Source organism: Oreochromis niloticus, linkage group LG20 (assembly GCF_001858045.2).
Source record: "Oreochromis niloticus isolate F11D_XX linkage group LG20, O_niloticus_UMD_NMBU, whole genome shotgun sequence".
Classification (NCBI taxonomy): domain Eukaryota; kingdom Metazoa; phylum Chordata; class Actinopteri; order Cichliformes; family Cichlidae; genus Oreochromis; species Oreochromis niloticus.
In genome coordinates, this window is record NC_031984.2 from 5,679,363 (window position 1) to 5,692,945 (window position 13,583).

Sequence of the window (13,583 nt, forward strand, 5' to 3'; positions counted from 1 at the left end):
AGAAAATAAAAACCATACACTGTTAAAAGTGCCAATGTTCATGTTTATTTTCATTAAAAACATGTAGATTACTGCATCTCTTCACTTTTTGTCTTCCTTAAAATATATCTTGTTTCCAAGCAGTCTGTTTTCTGCAACAGTTTCACTGAATCTAAGCTACAGGATCATAATAGCAACATGTTTTTATTATGTATCTGTTGAGCTAAATTGTAAGCAGCTGTAATAAAAACAACTTTAACTTTAAGCCTTCATCCTTGATTTTTTCCCCACCCTCATTCTTTTATCTCCTTTTTCTTCTTCTGTTCCTCTGATTTCTTCTCCTGTCTTATACCTGTCTGGCCTTCACCCCCTGTCCGCTCCAACATAATATCCAGAGAGAAAAAAATGAATAATGAAATTAAATAAATAAATAAAACAAAAACATAAAAAGAGGAGCCTACAGAGAGTCTACGGTGCTCCTCTTGGGAAAGCAAATATGTTTGGCACAACAAAGCATTCAGACCATTATTCTGCTGGACAGGTTTAAAAAAAGTACTGATGTAATTCATAGTGAGGTAACAGTAGAGTACAGAGGAGGTGAAGAATCTCTGGTGTGGATGGCAGTACTCAGGTCCACCTGAGGCACTGAGTTGACAACATCAGTTTCTTCACCACAGGGGGCGCTGCTGGTGACAGGAATCTGGGAAAAATGCACTTCAGCGTAGCAGAGGTTATCTGCCTTAAAGAGATAAAGAGGTGAGATCAAACATTAGATTCAAAAATATGTTATGATTAAATAATATTGAGTAGTTAAACTACAAAAAACGAAATCTGAAAACAAACCAATGAAAAAAAAACATTAATTCTCATAAAGCCTCTGCAGTCATCTTTCAAAATACTTTTGTAATAAAAACTGAACATCACACCGTTGACAAATGAAGGATTTACTGAAACCAGAGAGTTTGTATTACTGTCCAACACTTCAGCCAAAACACAATTGTATTAAACACAGATTAATCTGGATTAACTTTAACTTTTGATAGACTTGTTTTCCACCAGAAATGGGGTTTTTTTGTTTTTTTTTTAATCACAGTGAGTATGAAGCTGATATTTATTCAAAAATATAAATTTAAATATGGAAAGGATTTTCTTTGCTCCAAACACAGAGGGAGAACTTTTATTTCTTCGGTCTGTCAGTGGAACATTTAAAAACTTTCCAAACTTTGATCTTTGTGTCTGAGAACAGATGAATTACTTCACTACACAAACAGTTACCTGGTTTATGGCCTCAGCTTAGAATCACACCACAGTTTTACTCACGTTGTTCTGAGCAGAGGTGACGAGGCTGTAGATGCCTCCGCTTTCATCTCCACCTGAACGGGGACCTTTGGGGTAATCATACACTGAAGACACTTCTACAGGAGGTGACCTGCTCGGTATGTCACACTCTCTGATCTCTTCATACAACCTGTTGACCTGCAGCAGGAGAACAAACCAGCTGACAGATACAAAGCAAACAATAATGAAGCTGATGTGTGTCACAGGTGCTAAAACTCACCTCTGTGTCTGTTTCCACAGGAGGTCCTGAAAAACATGCAGGTCAGAAAATAAACATCTGTCTTTAAGACACATTACAGGAAGAAGAACCTGAGGAACTAAACTCAGGAACAATATGAAGAACTACAAATGAACTACAGTTAGATAAGACACATGACTGATAAAGAATCAAAACTATATCAATCAAATCTGCTACAATCAGTTTCTGTTGTGAGTCATAAATGAACATTCGGTGCTCTTTTTACAAACAGACTGAACTTCAAAGGTGAAAACAGCGTGACAGAAACGTCACACCTGACTTAATTCATGCAAACTGGGACATTCTGAGCTGGGACAGGTCAACCATGGTGCCATGTTTTCCTGTGTTTTATGGTTATTTCATAAAACTGTAATTTTGAAGGATTATTTTTGAACATATCCAAGTGAGACTCAGTCTTGGTGATCGTCACCATCAGATCAGTAACACCTTTCAGTCCAACGGTCTGTTTTCACAGCAGCTCTGTCAGTCTGAGATTATCTGGTGTTAACATGATGTAGACACACTGTCATCGTGGTTGTTGTGTGTAAATGTTAATAAAAATTATACTTTGGTAAATAATCTGCTTTAAAAGGTGTTTATGTAGGCAATACACTGAAAAAGGCAGCAGATTATACCGTACATGCTGCGTGTTGACTTTTCTATTCTTTGACAGAATATTTAATCCATGCATGAAAAAATGAAAAAGTAATTTTTAATTTTAGATTAAAAAACTGTGATGAAAACACTGTGTTTGTTTCCTGTAGCCTCACCTCTGGGTTTAGTGGTCTTCCTCTTCGTGTAGAAAATCAGCAGAGCTGCTGATAAGACGACGATCATAACGACCAGAATCAGACCCACATAAATCAGAACATCTGCAGGAGTTTAACAGAGAAGATTTCTTTTACTCACAGTGTAAACATGTGGCCTCCAGGTCTGTTCATGTAGCAGTAAAGTTGTGCACATACAGAGTAACAAGTTGTGCTGCAGAAGGCAGAAATGTGAAAAAGCTCTGAAACCAAACAGTGACTAATCACAGTCTATATCTGTCATCTAGCACAGATCTCATGTAGTGCTGCTCTGAGGAAGTCAGCCATGTTCTCTCTCAGCTGCTGACCTGCTGTGGTGGAAACTTATTTCTCATTTATTTCTATAGTTTTTCTGTTTTACTTCACTAAAAGATCAGAGTGATTCTTCCACAGCTCTTAATGTGTCATTCTTGTGTAGTTCACTCATTAATGGATCTTCACCACATGTAAATCTGCATACATATAAAAATATATAATGTACCTGAACTTCCAGTGGAGGCTGATGAAGGTGTGGAGCTTCCTGAAGTTGAGCTTAAACTCTGTGTTGTTGGTGGTGTGGAGGCTGATGAGAGAAACACTGAAGCTGAAAAAGGTCTCAGAGTCCCGTTTGGTGTTGAAGTGGTTGAAGCTGTGAACAATGAAACCATCAGAGTCATAATAAGACCACTTGAAGCAGTTTATATATCTGCATGTGACTGACGTGGTTATGGGCTGTTTGACAGCAGAACTGATGAAACTTGATGTTTCAGATAAATATAACATCTGTAGGTGATTTGAAAGAAAAGTAGCTGCCTTTGAGACGGGAAACTTCTGTCACACCTTCAGAGACAAACACGACTGTTAGCAGAAACTCACCTTCTGTGATAATCAGCTCAAAATCATCGTTTCCATCTGGACTCAAAATTCTGTCCAAAGAGCACCTGTACCATCCTGAGTCAGACTGTTTCAGCTGTGTGATGCTCACATACAGAGTAGGATATGAGGTAATACTTTTTTCTACATATTTAATGCTGTATCTGCCGTTCTGAGCTGCATCATCAAATGTTTCAACAAGAATGTTTCCATTTTCACATTTTTCCTTACAGAACAGTTTCCTGCTTCGAGAGAAATAAAAGCTGCATTTAACTGTGATGTTTCCTCCTTCCTCTGCTCTGTGGGTGAGAGTTTGTGCTTTGACCAAACCAGTGTTTCCATCCTGAAGTGCTGCTGAAAGGATGAACAATCATTAGTTACAATCTTAACATAGATTAAATGTTACAGGTGATTATTAATTTTAACCGATCACAGAAGTTCAGTTAACTTTATTTTTCTGTTTGTATTTGAGTTTGTCACTGATCACTGTGCTGTTGCTCTTCAGCTCATTAAAAGGTGAAATTGAAACACAGAGTGTTTTTAATCAGCTCTACTACTGTAAGTTTTGCTTTCAAAGAAGAGTAAAATGGTAAATGGCCTGTATTTATATAGCGCTTTTCTAGTCCCTAAGGACCCCAAAGCACTTTACATATCCAGTCATTCACCCATTCACACACTGGTGATGGCAAGCTACGTTGTAGCTTCCTGTTTTATACACGAACACAAAGCATCTGATGTGGAAGATTCAGAGTTTAAGGTTGTGGAAAAGATACAAAAATGAAATTTGACTTTAATTTCTCTTTGACGACATCATCATTATCATCATCATCAGCTGTTTTTATGTTTGCATGTGAAATGTTTTAGATGTGCTGCTAATCATCCAGAGTTTTCAGGTTGTCACCGCTCACTGTGCTGTTGCTCTTCCAGTTTTTAAAAGAAGAAATGAAACAGAGTGTTGTTTCCCTGGGTCTTTTCCTGTGTGTTATGAATAAATATTCTTTTTTTGGTACCGTACTGGTTTTATTTTGTTGTACTTATCCGCGACACCTTAAAGGCCGATCTGTGAAAATATTGTTGGACATAAACCGGTCTGTGGTGCAAAAAAGGTTGGGGACCACTGTCTTATCGGACAACCCCATTAAGCCACGACACCCACTAGGGTTTAAATACCTGGGACTCTTCACCATCTGGTTGTAGAACTGAAGAAATCTCTCGGATGAGAGATGAACCATTGTCACCAAACAAGTCCAATTGCTTTCTTTCAGAGCTCCTTAGATTATAATGACCTGCATGACTGAGAAGCTACACAGACGTGTGAATGGTTGTCTGTCTCTCTGTGTTATCCCTGCGACAGGCTGGTGACCTGTCCAGGTTGTGCTCTGCCTCACACTTTATGGCAACCAAGAAAAAGGCTCCAGCCCTCTTGTTGAAGGGAATGAATGGAGAAAATGTTTAAGACTTTTCTTTTAAATTGTGCATCATAACTTCAATGTGGTGTTCAGACCTTCATCCAGTCTCTACTGAAACTTGAACATTGTAGTACTGTAAAAGGAAATATTTACAAGTGTACATATTTTATTTGTCCTTTTATTGTGTTTGTTTCAGTCTGACTGATGACAACAGTAACAGGTGACACAGAAGTTTATCTGAGTTCCAGTGATTTGATTAAAATACACACTAACATAAAATAGATGAAGTTTGCCACCTGGAGCCTTTTTGCTGACTGCATTTAAGGATCTTGCTCCAGGAACAGCCTGTCAGTCATACCATCATGCCATCTGTTAAACTAAATTAAAAGTAGCTGTAATAAAAAAAACCTTTCAGGGTAAAGTTATAAAGATGGTCATAAACAGATATAAATCAAACAGAAAATATACTGTTGTATGGATTCTGTTCATCTGTTAGCCACCGAGGTTCCATCAGCAGCATCACTACTGATGTTTTTGGACAGATGAGGAGGTGAAGCATCTGTGGTGTGGTCGGCAGGGCTGGCATGTACCTGGGGATGAAGTACAAACATAAATTGCATTACCACAGGGGGCGCTGTTGGTGGCACGACAGTGGGAGAAATCCACTTCAGTGTAATCAGTTGCATTCATGTCATCTTCAGTCCTAAAGGAATCAAACTTCAGTCTCTTAAAATATGATGCAAATGAATAAAAGTGTATACAGATACACTCTGAGAGAAGATAAAATATGTGTACAAGAAAAATTTATAAATGGAATCATAAGAAAAAAAAAAAAAAAAAAAAAAAAAAAAAACCCCAGCATTTTTAAGCATTAATACTGGCAATAGTATAAAAATATCTATCAAGGATAACTGATAAATTAGTTTATGCACAAACTGTGATCTAAATCCTAGTTTCTGACCTCAGAGCTTAAAATCAGACCACAGTTTTACTTACTTTGTTGTGAGGAGAGGTGGAGAGGCTGTAGAGGTCTATTGTTTTCATCTCCATCTGGTTGGAGGCTTTTGGTGTAGCGTACACTAAAGACACTCCTGCAGGAGGTGAACTGCTCTGTCTGTTCACCTCTCTGATCTCTACATATACGTTGTTGTCCTGCAGAAAAACAAACCAGCTGATTGATACAAATCAAGCTGTGATGAAGCTCAGGTGTCTCACAATTCCTAAAACTCACCTGTGTGATGTCAGCACGCTCAGATTCCACAGGAGGTCCTGAAAAACATGCAGATCAGAAGATAAACATCAGTCTTTAACCTGAGGAACTACATCTGAAGAACTGAAAGGATCAGACAAAGAGGACCAATGAGGGATTAAAACTAAAGAAAATGGAGCATGCCTATCAATAATGATAACTTGCTTCAACCAGTGTTTTTATTAGACCCTAATGGAAATCTGATGGTGTCAAAGAGTTGTGTAAGTTCTTTGTTATTTTCTTTGTCATGAAAAAATCATTTTCAAATGTAAGCAAACTTGATAATTGTCTTGGTTATCTGTAGTGTTTTGTAAAGAAGAGCAAAAACGATCAGTCTTCATAGCAGACAACTCTGTTTTAAAATTTATTTTCAATTTAGTTTTCAACAGCAATATCAAGGATGTTGAGCATGTTTAAAATGTAAATAAAAACAAAGCAATGATTCACAAATCTCTTAAAACAGTTTTTTATTCATTAGAAAATAAAAAAAGTCACTTTTTTACAGTTTTTTTGAATTGCTAAAACACTAAACCCTATTGTAAAATCTAAACTGTCAACTATGTAAACTCCAAAAGTTGTCAAAATCTTAAACACTATTCATCTGGTTCGGACACCATTTGCAAATCTGAATCTCCCATTTACCAAACCTCTAAACATAAAACACACTCAGCAGTGTGGTGCACTTGTACCCAGAATGGTGCACACAGGCTACAGAAGTTAAACACAACTAGCATAATGTTTTCATCATTAACACACTACCACTCAAAATTGAAAACACATGTTGCAACCTCTTCTTCTGCTTTTTGCCAGATTGAATACAGCTTCATCCACGAAGATGTATTCATGAGGCCTAACCATTGAGTCAAGCTCAAAGATTCTCTGTACACAACAAACTAATTTTAGTTCTGTAAATGAAATAGCATCATGTATACATGTGCTATGTATACAAGTATACCTATAACTAAATGGTATGTTGTTTAGAATTGAAAGACGGATACATTAGGGTGGAAGAAAATGCATGTGCTCACAACACCAGGAGACACTTATTGTGGATATGGTCCGTCAGAATAATGCAATTTGACTGCATGGAATACAGCAGTGGATTATAGAAGACAACATACATTTCGAATCTAGCAAAAAGGAGAAGAAAAGGTCGCAATGTCATAGGTCAGTGTGCCATTATTGAACTGACTGGCCAGCGTGGTGGAAATGTAACTATCTGTGCTGCCATCAGCAGCTATGGGGTTCTCCACAGTCATGTTACTGTTGAGCCATACAACACCGAACTTCTAGCAACATTCCTGGACGGTCTACGGGATGCTTTGCTTGATTAGAGAGATCGCGAGCAGGCAGAGCATCCCATATCATTTGGGACAATGTGAGCTGTCACCGAGGTCCAAGAATATACAATTGGTTTCACAACGAGCAGCATTTTATCAATGTGTTTCTTCCACCATACTCTCCCTTTCTGAACCCTATTGAGGAGTTTTTCTCAGCATGGAGATGTAAAGTATACGACCGAAACCCTTAAACACAGGAAAATCTACTTCAAGCATTGAATGGGAGCATGTGGTGACATAGGACTGGAAACTTGCCAGCATGCTAAACGGTTCTTTCCTCGTTACCATGCAAGGGCGACCATAGCATGTGATGTGGATGAAGTCCTGTGGCCTGACCCAGCACAGAGGCATGATGCTGAGGCAGAATAAATGATCTGAATATGCTGTAAAAATATATATTTTTTTATGTATATATAACTTTTTTACTGCTGTTCTTTTTTTGTTACAGTTTTTCTCAATTGCTTAAACACATTTCTTGAAACTATTGCCTCGTATTCTCAAAACAGTAAACACAAATCCATAACTTCTCACCCAATTTCCCAAACATCGTATTGTCAGGTCAAAATGAAGCTCTACACTCAAAACTATTCGTCCCTGCTGAAAAACCAAACTTTGCCCACAGACATCACACTCAAGGCCTCAAAAACACACACACGACAACATAGTCATACACATTGGTGCAACAAATGTAAAACAATATTCCCCAGACTGGCTTGTTTCTTGTGGTTCTTCCACTCAAAAACCTTTTCACATGATGAACACAAAAGACGCAACCAGTGTACATACAGTGGCACATTTTTATTCATGTACCATACAGTACAACACACACCAAAAACATTATTCCACCTCAGCATCTTGTCTTTGGTCTGGGTCAGGCCAGAGAATCTCATCCACATCACAGGCTATATTGGCCCTGGCCAGGCAGCGGGGGTAAAATCCTCTTGTGTGCTTGATCCACCCCTGGCATGCATCTACTGATATGTCTAGGCAGGCGTCTTCCATGGCCTGGAGGAGGTGCACACGGACATAAGGTTCTCCATGGTTGTCCATGCCGAAAAATAACTCCTCTATCAGGTTTAGAAAGGGAGAGTATGCAGGCAGAAAGATGTTAGAAAACCTTGGGTTATTGGTAAACCAGTCATGAACCATAGCAGCACGATGGAAGCTGACGTTATCCCAAACAACAACGTAGCGAGGCTGCTCTGGCTGTGCTGGTTCACTGTAGTCCCGCTGCAACATATGTTGTCTCAGACCATCAAGAAAAGAAGGGAGAAGCATAGTGCTATAGGGTCCTAGAATGACATGGCGGTGGAGTATCCCTCGTTGGCTTATGGCTGCGCACATAGTGACATTCCCTCCACGCTGACCAGGGACATTTATAATAGCCCGATGGCCAATTATGTTCCTCCCCCTCCTCCATCTCCATGTCCTCCTCCTCCTCAACCGCTTCCTTTGCATGTCTTTGGATCCATTGTTTCAAACCTGAATGAGCTGACTTTGGCCCTTTTATCTATCCATTAAAGTTTCTGATTGGTGTGGGAGACATTTTGACTCCTAGTGTTTCCACTTCGTTAATTGTGTGCTAATTGAGCTAAAGCTGTGCTGATGTGAGTTAACATTATTGACTGCTAGTGCTTTCTAAGTGACCAGATGGTGTAAGCACTGACAAATGTAGGGATTTGTGTGTAGAGTTTTGCAGTTTCAGTTCAACACATCTGACTCATGTGGTAAAGCAGAGGCATAGTGTTTATAGTTCAGGGAACTGGGTGTGCTCTTTGGAAAGGGGTATTATGGTTTTGAAATTTGGGTTCACAAGATTGGTTATAGTGTTTAAGCAATCGAGAAAAACTGTAAAATGTGAGAAAAAGATTAAATGAATGAATAAATAAATATTATTTTCCTGCTATCCCACAGTGTTTTGTATTTATTTCTGTAGTGTGTAATCGTTGCTAAGTTGTGTTTGCACATTTGTTGGTTTTGTGTGGCTTTGACAGTAGTGGTTAATTTTGAGTAAAGTTAAAATAGTTTTGGGTCAAATGTTTGGTTTTGCAAGACTAGTTAAAGGTTATGTGAATGTAGCTTGAATTTTACAGTTTGTGTTTAGTGTTTTGACACAAAGAGATGAGATTTTAGGAAATGTGTTTTAGCAATACAGAAAAACTAAAATGAGACACTTTTATTTTACAATGTCGTGAAACACAGTAGCTCATTTTGAATTTGATGTCAGAAGAATGCTTCACAAAAGTTGGTATGAGGGCAACAAAAGGCTAGAACAATAAGCATTGCTAAACACAAACAGCTGGAAGAATAACTCATTCGTAACAGGTCAGTAACATGACTCAGTATAAAAAGAGCATCTTAAAGAGGTGAAGTTTCAAAGAAGTAAAAGAGTCTTCTCTCAGCTAAAGATCAATTTACATGGACTGAAGCAAAGTGGAAAACTGTTCTGTGGTGAGATGAACTGACAGCTGAAATTCTCTTGGATGTTGCATCTGCTGGACTAAAGAGAAAGACTATCCAGCTTATTATCAGTGCTCAGGTCAAAAGCCTGCATCTCTGATGGTACGGGGATGCATGAGTACCTGTGGAATTGGAAGCTTAAACACCTGAAAAGGCGCCATCAATGCTGGAAGGTGTGTGCAGGTTTTACAGCAACATATGCTCCCATCCAGACATCTTTTTAAGGGAAGGTCTTATATATAGGTATATTTCATCAACACAATGTTAAACTGCATTCTGTATCTACTACAACAGCCTGGCTTCACTGCCTGCAGTCCAGACCTTTGACCAGCTGAAGACATTTGGAGCATCATGAAACCAAAAACATGACAGAGAAGACCCAGGACTGCTGAGCAGCTAGAATCCTCTAACAGACAAGAACAGGACAACATTCTTCTCCTAGTCTCGTGTGGTGACAGCTAGTCTCCTCAGTCTCCAGATGTTTACAGACTGTTGTTAAAAGACGAGGAGACGCTACACGGTGCGCCATCAAATTCAAAATGAGCTAATAGTTTTCTGAAAATGGTACGTCTTGATGCATGCTCAATCATCCAGGTAAGTAAATCTCCAGAAGTTGATTCTGTTCATCTGGATGTAGCGTTTTCATTTGGAGAAACGTTTCGTCACTCACAGTAGCGTTTTTTGATAGGGGTGACATGGGGGATTGCCCAGGGCGGCATCGTGGTGGGGGCGGCATCACGGGCATTTCTCAAAAAAAATTTGCTCGTACTCATGCTGCCCCGATATCAGCCAGCACATTTTGGAGATGGCATAGGCACCGATCGGTTTTCTGCCGCCCATTTGTTGGGATTAAGGGCGCCCTCCGTTTGCGAGGTGCGCCTGCTGCTTGCGGAACAGGGAGGAGAGGGCAGGGCGGCGGGAAATTCTCTGGCTGGCTGGAGCAGCATCTAATAACCAACTCGCAACATAAAATAAAATAAAATAAAAATAAACCAACAAACACGAAAACACCAGACATTATGATTCAGACTTAAAAACTGTACCGATTTTTATTCGAAAGTTTATAAAGTGAGCGTGAGAGCCCTCGGTGCGCCTGCTTGCTGCTGAAGTCAAAGTAAACTTTATTGTCATCTCCGCTATATACAGTACAGCAGCGGTCCCCAACCTTTTTTGCGCCACGGACCGGTTTATGCCCGACAATATTTTCACGGACCGGCAATAAGGTGTCGCGGATAAATACAACAAAATAAAACTAGTGCCGGTACCGAAAAAAAGAAGATTTATTCATAACACACGTGAAAAGACCCAGGAAAACCGAGTTAACGATAAAACGATAATAAAATAACGCTAAAAACCGATAAAAACCCTGAACACCATACATTTTACACCTGAACCTCAACTCTCGCGGCCCGGTACCAAACGACTCACGGACCGGGTCCGAGGCCCGGGGGTTGGGGACCGCTGCAGTACAGTATATAGAGAGACGAGACGAGGAGGCTCCAGTTACAGCAGAGCAAGTAAACAAACAATAAATATAAGAAGAGTAAGAGCACATTTCATTCATAATGTTGTAAATCAAAGCCCATTATGTATTCATGATTTGAATCCTGGGTTGTGCGAAATCCCAGAAATAAACCCTAGACAAAGCATATCTGTGAACTAAGGTGTAGGTTTATTAGGTTATGTTGTGGTGATCCTCATTTTGGGGGATGGGTGTTCATACTGGAGTGCAAAATTAAAACCAATGGAAGATGGACAAGAAAAGTTCAAAGCCATCAGGTGCTCAGTTTAGAAAAAAGACAAAAGAAGAGGAGGAGAAACGAGCAAAAGATACAGGTAAGCAGATGAGTCATTGGATAATGGCAGGTCATCCTGAAACAATCAGAATCAGAATACTTTATTAATCCCTAAGGAAATTATGTGGGTTACAGTTGCTCCAAGAAGAAATGGTAAAAATAGTAACAGTAACAGACTAAACTCCAAACAATACATTATGTTACAGATTTTACACATTTAGGAAATAGCACTAAAATATACAGATCACTCAGTTATAAATATCAAGAATTAAAAGAGGTGATTATAAATAAATATCAAGAAAATTGACAAGAATATTCCAGAGTAGAAAAGAGCGTGTGAAAAAAGGGTGTAACTATTGCAGTGTTTACAGTGTGTTAGATGGAGGAGTTGTACAGGGAGATGGCCACGGGCAGAAATGGTTTCCTGTGTTGTTCACTGGTGCTTTTTGGTAATCTCAGTCTCTCACTGAACGTGCTCCTGTGACTAGCCAGCATGTCATGGAGTGGGAGGGAGGTGTCATCCCTGATTGTTCTTATCTTGGACAATCATCTACCTCTCAGACACCACCCTAACGGAGTCCAGCTCCATCCCCACAACATTACTGGCCTTGTGGATCAGTTTATTTAGTCTGTTGGCATCTGTGACCCTCAACCTGCTGCCCCAGCATGCAACAACATAGAGGATAGCACTGACCACAACAGAAATACAACAAGATAACATCAATTAGTAGTGATAGTGAAAACTTCTGCCACTTGGCTATGATAGTAAACAGTAGACAGACAGTAGACACTAATGTAGCTTACTGAGTCTTTTGGACTGTGTTCAGCACAATATTAATTAGTCATTGTCAGTTGTTGATTTGTCTTATTCTTATTGTCTGATGAATTATAATGGCTGTTTGTAAGACGTTTGCATATTATGCATACTCTCTCTCTCTTCATATATATGTGTGTGTGTGTTTGTGTGTATGTTTCTCTGGTTAAATTCAGCATCGTTCCAACAACAGTTTTTCCAGTAAAATATGTTTTATATGTATGTACAATCCTTGATATACATATATACACATAGAATATATATATATTTTATATGTGGGTGTGGGGTGGAGGGTACCGGGGGTGGGGGGCGGTTTGGGAGGGCGCGCCAGAGGGGGTGTTCGCCCAGGGCACCAAACAGGCTAGGACCGCCACTGGTCACTCATGCAATACTGGAACGTTAGCATTTTCGTCCGTTTCAATGTGGAAGCACAACTCTGTGAAAACGACTGAAAGTGCTAGTGTGGACCCGGAGCGTTTTCAGACGACAATGCCGTTTTCAAATCCATCCAGGCTAGTGTGGACGTAGCCTGAGACTGAAGAAGTCACTTGGATGAGTGATGAAACGTTTCTCTCACTGAAAACACTATGTCCAGATGAACAGAATCAACTCTTGGAGACTGAAAATGGTACATTTTCTCAGTTTAAACACTTGATACAATTTATGTGTTCTATTTGAATTTTGTGTTCATAATGTGACGAAAATATTATTTTCCCAGTAAATAAACTGCATCATTTTAGAAGTTCTGACAGAATGAATTTGACCCACACGTGGATGCTCCTTTTAGGCATTTCATTGTCATTTTCCTTGTGTTACGCGTGTTGTCAGGACATTAATATTTTCTGGACAGAAACCAGTTCCCTATGATATTCATTTCTAGATTTTCCTGTTAAAAAGTGTTTAAGTTTTTAAAGGGTTTAATGGGATGAATCTTCTAAAGAGTTAAAACACCATTGTGCGTGTTTCCTGTAGCCTCACCTTTGGGTTTAGTGGTCCTCCTCATCATGTAGAAAATCAACAAAGTTGCTAAAAAGATGCTGATGATAACGACCAGAATCAGACGCACATAAATCAGCACATCTGCAGAAGTTTAACAGAGAAGATTTATTTTACTCACAGTGTAAACATGTGGATCAAAGTCGGTTCATTTAGCAGTAAAGTTGTACACATACAGTATAACATGTATTTTTGGATTGAACACAGTTACTCAGACATTTATGTGACAAACTGTTTATCAAGCATGACAGAAAAACCAGAAGAAATTAGTTCAATTTCCTTCCGCATGAAATTATTTAATGAAGT

At 39.2% G+C, this 13,583-nt stretch overlaps 2 long non-coding RNA genes across 7 annotated transcripts in view; both read right to left on the reverse strand.

Moving 5' to 3' along the window:
* Positions 1-397: 397 nt before the first annotated feature.
* The window catches only part of LOC106097464 (uncharacterized), an 84,283-nt gene continuing 71,097 nt past the window's right edge, over positions 398-13,583 (reverse strand). For 5 of the 6 annotated variants that reach the window (XR_003215444.1, XR_003215447.1, XR_003215443.1 and 2 more), the window contains 4 exons: positions 2,326-2,427; positions 1,538-1,563; positions 1,300-1,455; positions 398-718 (listed from right to left, as the gene is read on the reverse strand). This is a non-coding gene — a long non-coding RNA (uncharacterized LOC106097464). The remainder of the gene's footprint in view (positions 719-1,299; positions 1,456-1,537; positions 1,564-2,325; positions 2,428-13,583) is intronic. The other variant, XR_002057571.2, reaches the window with a different exon arrangement.
* Positions 4,783-5,822, reverse strand: LOC112841739 (uncharacterized). Its single transcript, XR_003215458.1, has 2 exons — positions 5,619-5,822; positions 4,783-5,212 (listed from the first exon to the last, which is right to left on the reverse strand). It is a non-coding gene; the product is annotated as an uncharacterized LOC112841739 (long non-coding RNA).